This window comes from Ochotona curzoniae, unplaced genomic scaffold, assembly GCF_017591425.1.
Source record: "Ochotona curzoniae isolate NIBS_2020 unplaced genomic scaffold, NIBS_Ocur_1.0 scaffold_4505, whole genome shotgun sequence".
Lineage (NCBI taxonomy): Eukaryota > Metazoa > Chordata > Mammalia > Lagomorpha > Ochotonidae > Ochotona > Ochotona curzoniae.
The window spans coordinates 39,868,699-39,883,668 of NW_024467118.1; the positions used below are offsets into that span (position 1 = coordinate 39,868,699).

Below are 14,970 nucleotides of genomic sequence, written 5' to 3' on the forward strand. Positions count from 1 at the left end.
AGTCTTGAATTTCTGCTGAATTTCAAGGTAAGGCATTGGAGTTTTAAACAAAAGAGACGTGTGTGTTTCCAAAGAAAAGAGTAAGAAAGTGGTATTTTTGGGTGGTTAGTGTGGAATAGATTCTCACAGATGTGAGTGAAATTGCTGTCTCCTGGTTGTTGCAGATTAACATGAAGACACAATGTGACTAGGATAGAATGCATTCAAGTGAAACAGAGGGATCTCATTCTTTGTGATAAAATCCGGCATTGAAACTGCTCCTGTCTCACTTGTGGTTCAATTTCGCATCTAATCTGGAATATTCTGCTTTAAACTTATAGACGTAATGACTGTTAGAAATCAGTATCAGAATGCCAGGGAGCTACGGCTTTAGGAGAAACTTGTGAATCTACATTTATAGACTTCAGTGGCTTTCTCCAATATTGCCTGTTTTAGGAATGAAGTTTCTCTTCCTGTTACAGATGTCTGTAAACAGAGGTCTTGAGGTATACCGATGCAATGGATACACAATCCAAGTTTCAGTTTGACTGATGATAGATCTAATTTTATGAAACTGCTTGGATAAACAACTTCTTCATCTTCTAGTCACAGATTCCAGGCTTTTGTTCTTATTCCTAGCTTTATCAAGTATTATCTTGTCTCAGCTTCCCCTTGTAGCCAAAGGTTCAGAATGACCTTAATCAAATGCTAACTACTGATATCAATTGACAGATTCTTTATTTCAGAGTTGATGCTATACTGATTTGTGACACAGAATTGAAATAAAAAAATTTTTTTAAGGTGAATACATTTTGATCCTCAGCTTGAAAAATGCCACTGGGTCATGGAATACAAGCTAAAAAACTTACAGGAGGATATAAACCTGTTTTAATGTCTAAATACCAGTTTTATGCCCATTGTTGTGTATTCTTTTGTATCTGGCTTTTACATGCACAGACCTCTATCTACACAGTATTCAATTTACACCCACTTTTTTGGGTGGCTGCTTAGCTCAGGTGGTTAGGGCATTGAACTAATGAGAATAAGGTCACAGGTTCAATCTTTGTGTGGGCCAGCAAGATTTGCTTTGTTCAGTGGCCACAGACCGGGTCCAGCCAGCTGTCTAGCATATGTCTGCCCCAGGTCATAAGAGGACAGGGCAATGGTGTATAGATGGACAAGAGCAAATCCGTCACCACCATTAGAAAAGCCAAGCCAAGCACGTGTCCTACTAATGGGGGTCAATAATGTCTCATTTAAATGAGGTTGACATTTTATTACCTCTTGAGGACAGAGTCTTTTGAACACCAAATTTAAGCATTGCTGCTTTTTTTTTGTTGTTGTGTGGATTCATTTCTAAATATTGGAAGACTGAGCAAGACCTCAGATGATTGCAAGTTCTCCGATACAGATGAATGACTTAAATATTTGTCATTTACTATTAGGAAGGGAAGTTTTTGTGGCTATTATTTTACCTTCTTTGTTTCTTAAAAGTTGATTAGACTAGTGAAACAAAAAGCACATGAACTCTTCTGAGAGAGGTTGAGAGTCTTTCCCTTCATTCATTAATTAAAATATTTTATTGAATTTCTGATAATCAGAATCTTAAATGTTAAGGAGAAGCATGCACAACTAATGCTGTATTTTTTCACATTTTTGGCTATTGCATAACCCAGACATTCTAGCTCTCATGTTTGGGCAAGCATGCTTTCCAAAGCCCTTTATTATTTAGCATTGGATTCGTCAAATTGGATCAAAACTAGCTCAGTTCCAAAGTGCTCTGCCTCAGCTGTTCCCATCAGCTGAGTCTTCCAGAGTGTTGAAAAGTCTGGTGTATGTGTGGTTGGAGGTGGGGAAGGCAGCAGAGAACAGAAGAGAAATTTGACAAGAGAATGATATGAAGAATTATATATCAGGGATTCTCTTGAAACCTATTTATTAACTACACATTATAGCAATTATAATAGAAATATATTAAAAACTTAAAAATAGACAATACATTCATGTGATAAAAGTAAAAAGTGGTACAATGAAGAAGTTTGCTCTCTCCTTCGTTATGTACCCAATTCTACCTCCCGTGTCTAGCCATTTTCATTAGTCTTTAGTGTATTCTTCCAAAATTTCTTTATGCAGATATAGCTTCAGCTCTTCCTTTCATGAATGTGATGAATTACTGTGAAGTGCTAGGTTATGTAGAAGACATTTTCATTCTTTTGTTAATATTTGCATATAATTCCATTATGATTTGTCTCAGCCCTTATTGGTGGATTCTGAGTCTCTAATCTCTTATTTTATATGCAATGTTATAATTAGTAACTTTTTGTACGTATAATACATGTGTGCAAGTGAACATGTAGACATAATATGTAGGAATCAGTTTTTAATAAAAATTGAAATTTCAATGAGGCAAAATTAATCAGATACTTGCCATTATATTACACAGGGAAATATTTTCATTTTCAAGCTCCTTTTATGCCTAGTCCATATTTTATAATAATTATTTTCTACTTGAGATTTGAAAGACATTAATTCTTTTGTTTTTAAAATTTATTTATTTTTATTGGAAAGGCAAATTTACTTTAAAGGAAAGAGAGAAGGAGAAGTAGAGAAGGATCTTCCATATTCTGGCTCACCAAATAGCCAAAACAGTCAGAGCTGAGTCGATTCAGAGCCAGGAGCCAGGAGTTTCTTCCAGGTCTCCCACTTAGTTCAGGGTCCCAAGGCTTTGAGCCATCTTCTGCTGCTTTACAGGACACAAGCAGGGAGCTGAATGGGAAGTGGAGTTACTGGGACATGAAACAGCACCCATGGGATATCATGTTTGCAGGTAGAAGATTATCCAGTTGAAAGAAATGGTTTAGAAATATTCAGCAAAGAAACTAGAGGAATGTGACAGGGGTTATGATTACCCAATATGTTTAAAGTTATAAAAGTCTGTATAGGTTATTAGAAGTTATAAAAAGTGAATTATTTGAGGAATGTGAGCCCATGACAACTGCTTGGGTGAAATGTTTGGCTGTGAATACTTTTCGGTTATGAATAATTTTCAGAAGTGCTTTTTATTAGCGCTGGGAAATGAGGAATCCTTCTGTCAGTTTCTCTGGTTCATGTCTTTCCCATTGATTTACTTCCCCAAATGGCTGCAGTGGCTGAAGTTGGGCGAATCTGAAGCCAGGAACCAGGAACCAGGAACCTCCTCCAGGTATCTCACATGGGTGCAGGGGGCCAAGAACACAGCCATTTCTCTGTTGCTTTTCCAGGCTATAAGTAGGAAGCTGGATTAGAAGTAGAGCAGCTGGGGCTTGGATTAGTGCCCACATAGGATGCTGGCTCTGAAGGCAGAAGCTTAGCTTACTATGCTAAGGCGCAGGTTCCTCATTCAACTCTTTTTTTTTTTTAATTTTTATTCAACTCTTTAAGCCTCCCATTCTGATGCTCTTTGCTAAGCTGACATGGCTGTATCTGGATGGTGTTCTTTTAGATGTTGCCATGACTTAATGGTAAAAAGTATCATGGAGAATTTGAACTTGAATGTGAGTGCAAGAGATAGCACAGCACAGGTGTGCTGGAGACCAGTTCCGGCTGACTCAAGAGCTTGCAAAGGATGCATGGATCAGCGAGACGGTAAGGAGAAGAGACATGGACCACTATGGCATGATGCTCATAATGGACAACTCAGAAAAGTTGCCTTCTTTATACATAAATCATCACAAGCTTTTGCACAACATCCAGTTGTTTCATTTTTACTTCATTATAAAAGAATGATTACAAAATCAATCCTAAAAATATGATTATTGTTTTGCTTCAGAGAAAATATTTTCAGTAAGCTATTACTCATTCAAACCTGCACTGACCTGGGTGAAGCCAGAAACTCCCAAGTTGGCCGCACATTCAGTTACATAGTGACAAGTGGTTTACTTATATTCAAAATCAATTTTCACTAAACACAAAATTATGTTGCCTAAAATATCAAAAGTACAGAGTTAAAAGAAAAGATCATAAATGAAAGGAATTTATAAGAGCATATAACATAGATTCTTTATTAAATCCTATAATCGATCATGCATTAATTATCACCACCTTCACCTAGTGCTGATTCAATTGTTTTTTGTTCTTTTGTTAAAGGGCAGTGAAAGGGATCAGGGCAACTCAGCCAATCTACAAACAAAGGGCCTTTACAAGAAACTTCCTTTTATCTTTATAAACTGTTTTCTTTCCCTAAATATAAGTGCCAATATGAGGTAGAAATTTTAAGCCACTTTTGGGGGGTTCACATTTGTCTCCCTTTAGAAGATGTTATTGGTGCAAGCGAGATCACACCAGACATGACTAAGGTTTTATTAAGGAGTCTTTGTTAACCAAGCTTGGTGATAACAGAACATATTAAGATAGCAGATCACAAGTCCAATCAAAGCAGTATACAGGGACCAGGCTAACAGAACATACTAAAATAACAGATCACAAATCCAGTCAAACCATATACTTTCTGCTTTCCATGGTGAGAAATCAAAATACGTCACATCATGTGTTATAACAGTTCAAGGCACATGGTACACCTCTTTGTGCCTCCCTGATTGCCATCTGTTCTAAGATATTAGCAAGCCGTTTCTTAAGGAAAATATTACTTATATCAGGGCAAGCTCCAAGACAAAGGTGGGCACATAACAGAATGTTTGGAGGCATTGTGGGCTCAATTGTACTATTGTATGCTTTTAGCTCTGTGTCATTGCTTTATGTCACTAAAGACATTTTTATCATAACATGATTGATTAGTTTGAGGTGTTTTGCCAGTTACAGGAATCATTTTACATTAGCAGAAAAATAATAACAACACCCTCAGGAGAATTCTATGAAACATCAGAGAGGTGATTGAGTGTCCACACAATGGGGTGAGGCAGCAATGAGGTTACCAGAGACATTCTGCCAGGCTTTGCCACCCAGCCAGAAACTCCTTGTAGCCTTGCTAAACCCAGGAGTGGTGCTCATCACAGACCCATGCCACCCGACCCAACTGCATGGCTTCCCACACAGGTGTGCATACAGGAAATTGTCAGGTGTGAGGACGTGGGGAAACAGTTCAGCCCAGCAACTAGGGAACTTCTATGGGAATGGTAATCTTAGGCTTCTACTGTTCCACTTGCTGCTGCAAACCCATGATGCTTTTGGTTACATTTTCCCAGAACAAAAGACAGGTGTAGTTTGCAAATGTTGCATTTGTAATATATGGACCTGAATATTAAAATTAACAATGAGGGTAACAAATTTAACTGGATCTGTTAAACTACCATGAGAAAGAAAACACTGATTTTTAAAATATTACTCTACACTAGGTCTTTACACTTCAACTTCTGGTAATAACAGAAAAGACATGTTTCGATGAGGGCAGGGAGGTTATTGGCAAGAGGGAGATGTCTAGTAAGGAGGAGCTGGGGGTTCCTCCAAGTTCACCTGCACTGCAGCCCCATTTGCATGTCCAAATCTTTAATTCTCATCTTTGCAGGAAAATCTGAAGCTTCTGGCTTCCATAACTTTGTTGCTTGCAATTGGTGGCAGCTAAAAACAACCAACATGGTAGCTGCCTATGACTCATAATGACCTTCAGTTCTTGTCTAAGGTCATGTCTGAGCAATTATCATTGCTGACTCATCTATTCCCATGGCATACTTGACACCATGACATTTCCAAGTTTTCCAAAAGAGGACAAAGAAATGGGTAGCAGCCAAGTCCCACCCAAACTGCCTCCTTAAGTCTTCAGTTCATAAAAATATATGGACTCAAACCTCATGGGGTGCAGCCATCTCTTGAGCATGTTGGCACTCCTCTGTGAGTGTGTACTTCTTCTCTGCATACAAATAAATCTGGCTTATCTGATGTCCTCTACCTACATCTTGTCCTTTAGTTCTTGCTTTGCACCTGAGACAAGAACATGGATCCAGCCACCGTATGACAGTTCGTTATCTGTGATCAAATACATTAGCCACTAGTCATGTGTAGTGTGAAATGGGGCTAATACAAATGAGGATCTAAATACTAAATTTTGTCTGATTTTACTTAATTCAAGTTTGAATTTAAGTCCCTTCATCTTAGTGAGTAGCCACTTTATTGGGAGTCACATCCCCAAACAAGGGGCTGAACATGTAGAATCACAGTATTTAAGAGTTGGAAATAACTTTCCAGTTTACCTGCTCTGGTACTTGTTTTTACAAAGCAGGAAACTGAACCCCAGAAGGTGAAGCACTTTATCCAAGGGTAGATGGGAGGTTGGGCCGCTGCTGTCCGGACACGGAACCTGTGGTCTTGTGATTCCACTCGACCATCTCTCCAGCTCTGACAGCAAAGCCACAGTTTGATCTACTAAAATTGGGTGGGTGCACTGATCCAGTAAGGCTAAGCTTTTACCTTCCAATCAACCATCCACAAGACAGTTGCAGAACATGCTGGCAGGCATTAAGGTAAGGAGGGAGTACTGAAATGTGGTGTAAACAAGATGGGCATTGTTGTGCTGTAAGTTTAGCTGCTGCTTGGGACAACCACACTCCATTTCAGAGTTCCTGGGATTGAGTCCTGACTCCATCTGCCAATCTAGCTTCCTGTTGATGAACCTGGGAGGCAGCCAATGGTGACTCAAAGGCTTGGGTCTGTCACCCATCTGGGAAACCTGGATGGAGTTCCTAGACTGTGTCCTTAGTTTGCAGAGTGCTAGCTATTACAGGCATTTGGGGAGTTCCTAGCCCCTTCCCTTTGCCCCCTGCTTTTTGCCTTTCAATAAGTAAATTAGTAGATCTTGAAAAAAGTGGCATAATGATGACAGAATCCTTTTGAAAAAACAATATGGGGATATTGCTGAGGGTAGTTCAAAAAGTTTGTGGAATGACGGGTTTTTAGCCCAATAGTTGCATACTGATTGGTATGTCTATGTACTACATTGCAGTGCCTATATTTGATTGCTGGCTCAGTTTCTTGATTCTAGCTTCCTGTCAACGTAGGCCTTGGGAAGCAGTGGTAATAGTACAAGTAATTGTATTCCAGCCACACTGTGTGAGATCTGGATTAAGTCCCTAAATCCAAGCTTTGCTTCCGTCAGACTCCAGCCTCATTGTGGACATTGTGGGCATTTGGGGAGTAAGGTAGCAGATGGGAGTTCTCTCACTCTTGCTCGTGTTGTGGCTCTTTCTTTGTCATTCTGTCTGTATCTCAAATAAAAAAAATTAAACATTTCAGAAATAAATGTGGGGAAAATGCAATGAAAGATAAGATTATTTTTTGAAATCCATTAGTGTGTATTTTCTTGCCAATGCACATTTTCTAGGACATTTTGAACACCCCTTTTATATAACTGCCAGAGGTACAAGGCAGTTCATGGACCAATGAGCAAACCCCAGGTAGGGCTATAAAAGTTTAGGGGGGCTTGCAGGGGGTAAGCTGTTATGGATAACTTCAAGGACAATATTTGACCTATATTAAAGTATCTAACAAAGTAAGTATAAGCACTAATGTTATTCAAATGTGTCAGTGGTTTGTATGAAACAAACCTCTGATTCATAGTTCATTTTGTATGATTGATTTGTTTGATAATTGTAAATGTTTATATGTTTACTGTCATCAGCTATATTATCATTAGAGTTTCCAAATGTGAAAAGGAAGTGATGTTTGGAAATGATTTTTCTGGGTACTAAGAAGTATGTGGAATTAGCATTAAAGTTGCATTCTTAGTTCACTGGGAGGTAAATGGTCTTAAAAGCTGACCATAATAATCTCCTTTATAATAAATATGAAAATAAAAAAATAAAACCCTACATATTTAAGTCTGGAGGAAAGTATTGGTTACTCTTATCCTGTAGGCATCTTTGGGAGACCAAATTCTCACTTGCTTACTAAAGTCTTAACGTAGAGCCACATGACAATGAAGCCACACATTTTTTCCCATTGGTAGGCAAAACAAATGAAGCACAAGTGCTCATAGAACATTCCAAAGAGTCAACAGAGAGAAATGGAAACTATTAGAAACACGATTGTGTTTGGAAAGGGAACATAAATGTAAGTAAAATGAGGAATGAAAAGTCATCTATTATCTATACTTAAAGTCTCCATTACAAATATTCCTTAAGTGTTTCCCCTGATTTTATAAAAGTAATATATACTTATTGTACTCATTTAGGAAAAAAAAAAAGAAAAAAACTAAAAAGAAACTAAGGATTATTTAATCATTTAATAACCATTGTTAATCTTTTTTTTTATCTTCTTGGCTAGCCTAACTTTTAAGTGTTTACTGCATGGGTAGGGAACTTTTTTTTCCCCTGACCAGGGCTATTTGAATATTTATAACATGATTTGAGGACTATAAAATTTTTTCAGCCTAAAAAATTAGGCTGCTATATAGCTTTATTGATTTTCGAGTTCTGCCTCTGGTTGCCTTGGCAAGGCTAAACCAAATGATTTTTCAGGCCTTAAGGGGCCAGCAGGACAAATCTTTGTGTGGTAATTTCTCATTTACCCTTAATTGAAGTTTAAATGCAAAAGTTTTCTTTGGAGAGTGAAGCTTTTGCTAGAGAACTCCATGCAAGATGGGAGAGCAATGATGAGGCATTCCCTGCCTCTGGAGATCTTTAAATGTAGTAGTAAATTATGTCTTGTAATCAGTTGTTAATGAGTTTCAAAAGTTTTCTTTGCTGGCCTGCCTTGGTAAGGGGTTAAAATAATCCAGCTTGGTCCTGAGTCAATGACTAGCTGCTGATTTGAACCGAGCATCAATCTGCTTCAAGTGCTTTTTGTGTCTACATTTGAGTCAAAAAAGGATGCTGATTTAGAAAATATTGGGAGTCATCAGTCAGCAGGGACCAGACGGGCAGGCTTCTGGAGTAGACTTCAAGGGTCTTCTTCTCTTGTCAATGAAGTGGATTTATGGAATAGTGTTGCATGTGTTGTATGGACTGTTCCCATGCTTTGTAAATGGCTGAAAGTAGCTTCATATGCTCTTTCATTTAGTCCTCAGGAGGAATTTTTTTTAGTGTTTGCATCTGTTGCAAATGACTTGTCCAAAATAGTTAAAAATGTTTGGTCTCGGGTTGGATATTCAGCACTTATTAATCTTGAACTTTATAAATCAGAATTTCATTCTCAGAGGAATTTTAAAAAAGATGTTGTTTCCTGCACAATTATTGCCTTCTTTGATCTCACACTACATTTGGCCCTTCAGATAAGGGAGACCAATAATTCCTCAGCTATAACTTTAGCAACAAAGATAACTATCATGCATTGTGTGACACGTAATTCATTATTCAGTTGTGAATAATCGCTGTGGTCTTATATTAAATGTTTTACAGCTCTTCATGGCTCATTGAGCTAACATAGCAATTATGATTGTATGTGTGTACATGAAGGGCAAAAAAGCCCCCTCTTTGTTTTGTTTAAGGAAATTTAATATTTTAATAAAAATATTTTAAGACATACTAGTAGCAGAAAATAACTTTAGTGAAGTGAATCTCTGTGTTGCCTAGTTATTTTACTTTATTTCCTTCAATAAAGGAATGCGTCTCTTTGATTTATCCAGTAATTCACATGACTGCCTTTTAAATAAACTGGATAAATATGCAAAAGCAAGATTCCGGCTTTATAAATCTTCTGATTGACATTTAGTGACATTCTGTCATTCCGCCCTCAATATTTTATAGTGTATTGTTGAGTTCTTTGCCCAGCATAAAAACTTCTTTGGAATGCAGTGGAAAACAAAGGATTGGTTCAAGAGCTGATCAGATATTTAAAGACAATATTCTTACAGTTTTCAGTTCACCAAGTAAAGAATTAGTAGTCTGGAGATGCCTGGAAGAGCAGTTTCCTAATTTTGAATTTTTGGCAAGCTGAAATTCCACCTGCTAAAACTTAACAGAGAAGAGATTGTTATCCAGCGGGTATTTTTGCAACCTTCTGTTTGGTACTCAATAAAACAGATTGTATTACTGTGCGGGAAAAATTTAACTTGCTACTCATTTGGGTATTAATCTATCAAAATATTTCCTGGACTTATTTTACAAACTAACAGAAGAGCTATTGTAGGTTTACCATCAGAAAGTTCTTAGTTCATATTGATATTTTTAATTTCTTAATTGAATGATTTTACTTCCTAGCTTAATGTAGACATTATTTTCACATTACTATTGAGTGAAGCTAATTTGTAGGTTGAATTGGATTTTTGTTGTAAACTGAAAAGCCTTTTTGTAGCCCAAGAACAGTTTCTCCCCTGGACTCTTAATGACTCCCCCTGTTACCTCTTTCCCTTAAACGAGACTCCTCTGGCCCTTTGTTTCCACTTCTCACAAGTAAAGTCGCCATTTTGTTAGAAAATCATGAAGAGCCTTGAAAAAGTCACAAAAGAATGAGCCCGATCTTTTAATTGCATTTTCCAACACACATTGGAAGGACCCTTATAGATACTCAGTCTTTGGGACCAATTGACTCCCAAACGTTTTAGTAGGGAAGCAGATGTCTAATATGGCAGCAGAGGAGAAAAGAATTGATGAGTCATGAAGTTCTGCAGCACAGACATCAGAATAGAACTCTGGTTGCTCACAACGCACATCTGAACCCCAGCTAAAAAAGACTTGACTTCCCTTCTTCCCCTAAGTAGTCAATTACGTTGTAGTCAGTTCTTTTCAAATATTCATGCTTAGCATAAAAATCCAGATCAAAGCTTTAAATGTTTTTCTTCTCAACACATCTGTGGGCTATGTGATGTTTTTGCTTTCTTTGTATACAATCTGTAGCACAGGAGGTTCAAAATTTCTTCAAACTCAGAAAATAATTATTGAAAAATAAATAAACCAGTATGAACTAACTCCAACCTTCAAAACATAAAACAAGAGTTGTTTGAGTTGTGTTGTCCCTGCTCTTGCTCATATCCAATTGGTGTGTGTTCACGTGTGTAGGGCTTGTGTACACGCATGGACTATTGAAAATGATACTTTTGAACACTTGGTTTTTCTTTTTTAAAAGTTTTATTTGGGGCCTGGCAGCTAAAGTCCTTGCCTTGAACGCACCGGGAACCCATATGGGCGTTGGTTCTAATCCTGGCAGCTCCACTTGCCATCCAGTAGTTGAGGATGGCCCAAAGCCTTGGGACCCTGCACTTGTGTGGGAGACCTGGAAGAAGTTCCTGGATCCTGGCTTCAGATAAGTTCAGCACTGGCCATTGTGGTCACTTGGGGAGTGAATCATTGGACGGAAGATCTTCCTCTCTGTCTCTCCTCCTCTCTGTGTATCTGATTTTGTAATAAAAATAAATAAATCTTAAAAAAGATTTATTTGTTTTATTTGAAAGGCAGATCAGATTTACAGAGAGGAGAGACAAATATCTTTCACGTGCTGGTTCACTCCTCAAATGTCCACAATGGCCAAAACTCAGCTAATCCAAAGCCAGAAGCCAGGAACCTCCTCTGGGTTTCCCATACAGGTTCAGGGTCCCAAGGCTTTAGGTGAACCTCTACTATTTTCCAAGGCCACAATGAGGGAGCAGAATAAGAATTAGAGCTGCTGGGATGTGAACTGGACCCCATATGGGATCCCGGTGGTTGTAAAATGGGGATTTAGCCATTGAGCTGTTGCACCAGTCTGAAAATGATACTTTAATAAAAAAAAAAGAGCAGAGTCAGTGTGATAAAATTGTCAGTTAAATTTGAAATGCATTGAGTGAAATAGTCATTGATTTTGGTAGCAAATTCCAATGCCTTCAACAGTAACTTTTTTTGTATTCTTAAATTATCATTATTATTTTCCATATGATTTTGTAGCTATAAGGATTCTCCCCTCCATCTCTTTTTCCTCCTCCCCATTTCTCCCCCACACCATTTTCCCTCATATTGTTACAACAGTCACAAGTTCAACATTCTGCTATTTAAGTGTATCATGGCATTGTAGGTATAGGAAAAAGTAGCAAATCTAGTATCATAATATCAAGCTATATTTTAGTTTCATGGGGAGACTTCTTTTATTTGACAGTAGAGTTGTATAGTACAATTATCTTCACTTCCTGATATGCTAGTCTCCATTACACAGTTCATGATGAGAATATATGAATGTTAATATTTTTCTACAAATCCATATTTTGCGATGTAAGTTCTTTTTTCAAAATTATGTTTCATGATACAGCTCCATGGGCTCAGGGATTTCCTGTTCCTATCTACTTGTTTTCTATTTTGAAGAAATGTTGCCCTATATCAGAGAGAATATATATTTGTCCTTTTAGGATTGGCTTATTTCATGGAGCATAATGGCTTCTAGTTGGGAAGATTTTGTGAAAGGTGGTACAATTTCGTTATTTTTAATAGCTGAGTAGTATCTCATGGAGTAGATGCACCACAGTTTCTTTATTCATGTACATATATCTCATATGCAGATTTCACTTCCTTTGGATATATTCCCAGAAGTGAGATAGTTGGATCATATGCTAGATCAATTCTCAGTTGTCTTAGCACTCTCCATATTTGCTTCTGTAGTTGCTGCACTGGCCTACACGCTCACCAACGGCGAAGTTCACCCCTGCATCCACAGTAGCAGGCAACAATAACTTGTATTGGTAAATCTTTATGTAGCTCCAACTGTAAGTTCTAGGCCTTGGGCGCTATTTGATGGTAGTAAGCTTAATCTGTCCAGACAAGGTTTTGTTAGAAGCAAATTGATACGTAGTAATGATCTTGTCATAATCCTTATCTTTGAAATTTCTCATGTGACTGCATGCATTGCAGAACTGCCAGGATGCTGAAATGAAAGGAGTACAAGATTTTTACATTCAAAGAACTTTATAGTCTCAGACCTGTGACACATGACATGCCATTTCCTTGAGATTCAATCATATTTCTGCAAAGCGGGTGAGTCACATACCTTCCAGAAATTTTGTGAGGGAAAATAATTAACTAAAGTAAAAGTGCCTAATAAGGCCTGGAACTTGGTTGATACTCAGCACACTTCACATTTACAGATTTTGAAGGGTGTTATTGCTGATCATTCAGCTATTTTTTTCCTACAGAATGGCATTAATTTGTATTTTGTGTTTTAGTTCATTGATCTCAATGTGGTCCAACAGCAACTATCTGTATTTTGGTTAATTTGCATCATCTGATGAAGCTCAGATCAGGAGAGAAATAATAAATAGTGCACTTCTTGTGAAACTTAGCGGACAAGGGCCTGGCAGTTGTGTTTTCTTTCCGAGAGTTTAATATGTGTCTAATTTCTTTCCATGCAGTGGCCATTTTCTCCAGTGTTTTTACTGTTGACTCTCTGGGGCCTCCTGTGTCCATCCCGCACCACCCCCACACCCTCAATCCCCAGCACAACCACTTCATTTCCTTTCTAAAATTGCAGAAAATCTCAGAGCTTGGGAGGTGGGCAGGGCTGGAGAAGAGAGGGGCTACTTCGCTTTGTTTACCAGGTTTCCAATATTTCGCCTGTCTGCTCTGAGAGCTTTGAGAGGCCCACCTTCACTCTCCATGTCCTCCCCTGACATCCCTGGACCCTGTTTGTGACGGGAAGACTTGGCCCTCTATTTGAAAGTCACTCCATGGCTTCTCCAAAGTTCAGAAAGGATTGGATCAAAGGTTGACCTGTCCATCCTTGGAGATTATAGGATATTCTAGATACCATCCCTCTTCCCAGCTGGTGTTTGGATGGAAGCCGACATCCTGGATGCCACAACTCCTTGGTCCAGGTCACCTGGTTTCTGGTGGGCACTACTTTAAAGAATGAAACAATGAAATTTTTTTTGCCTTTTGTGTTTCTGCAAGTTGCCATATTCACATAATTGCAATGAGGCTAATGACATTGGTGATCCTTGCCAAGTTGTATGACTTTTAGTGTTGTCTTCATTAAAACAATTATTTATTTTACTTAAAAAGTTATATATATGTATATATATATATATATATAGAGAGAGAGAGAGAGAGAGAGAAAGAGACAGAGAGAGGCAGAGACAGAGAGAAAGATCTTTCATCTGCTGGTTTATTCCACAAATAGCCGAAATGGAGTTGGGTTAGTCTGAACCCTGGAACCAGGAGCTTCTTCTGGATCTCCCATATTGGTATAGAGGCCCAAGGATTTGGGTCCATTATTTACTGCCCTTCAAAGTACATCAGCAGTGAGCTGACTCAGAAGTGGAGCAGCTGGCATTTGAGTTGGGACCCTTGTGGGATGCTGGTGTGATAGGCAGAGGATAGGCTTGTTGTGCCATTGTGCTGGGCTCATTTTCATTTTTTACAAAAGATTTATTTATTTTATTGGAAAAGCAGATCATCTTTATGGAGAGAAAGAGAGAGAGAGAGAGCGAGAGAAGGATCCATTCACTGGTTCACTCCCCAAGTGGCCACAGCAGCTAGAGCTGAGCCAGTCCGAAGCCAGGGGCCAGGATCCAGGAGCCTCCTTTGGGTTTCCCACATGGGTGCAGGATCCCAAGGCTTTGAGTTATCCTCTACTGCTTTCCCAGGCTACAAGCAGGGAGCTGGATAGGAAGTGGAGCAGCCAGGACACAAACTAGTGCCCACATAGGATGCTGATGCTTGCAAGGTTTTATCCATTGAGCCATTGTGCTGGCCCTCATCCTCACTGAAATGGGCTCAGTTGTACCTACCTTGCAAAGTTCTATGTGGACTGAGGGAGATAAGGTGCCAGAAATATTGACTTGGCACATTGCAGATGCTTACATACACTTGATTCATTAACCTAATAATAAAAATAAATTCTGATAAGGATTAGAGGAGCATCAGAATACTGTCTGTTCCTAGCTAAGCAAAGGCAATCAAACCAATGCTGCTGGAGACGCAGCAGGAGCTCTTTAACCTCCTTGTGCTGACTTCTGCCTTCAGCATTATGGGTGGCAGAACTGGGCAGACTGGTCCTATACCTGTTCTGTACCTTAAGCCACTGCTGATTCTTGTAATTGTAGCGATCCCTGGCAGAGGGAAGGCAGCTGAGAGTGGCAGGATTTTCTTCTTTGCTTTACCAATGAGC

The 14,970-nt window shown here is 38.7% G+C and overlaps 1 long non-coding RNA gene across 1 annotated transcript in view; it reads left to right on the forward strand.

Moving 5' to 3' along the window:
* LOC121146672 overlaps nt 1-8,015 on the forward strand; it is a 33,113-nt gene extending 25,098 nt beyond the window's left edge. Inside the window, exon 3 of the long non-coding RNA XR_005882237.1 lies at nt 7,913-8,015. This is a non-coding gene — a long non-coding RNA (uncharacterized LOC121146672). The remainder of the gene's footprint in view (nt 1-7,912) is intronic.
* Nucleotides 8,016-14,970: the final 6,955 nt, after the last annotated feature.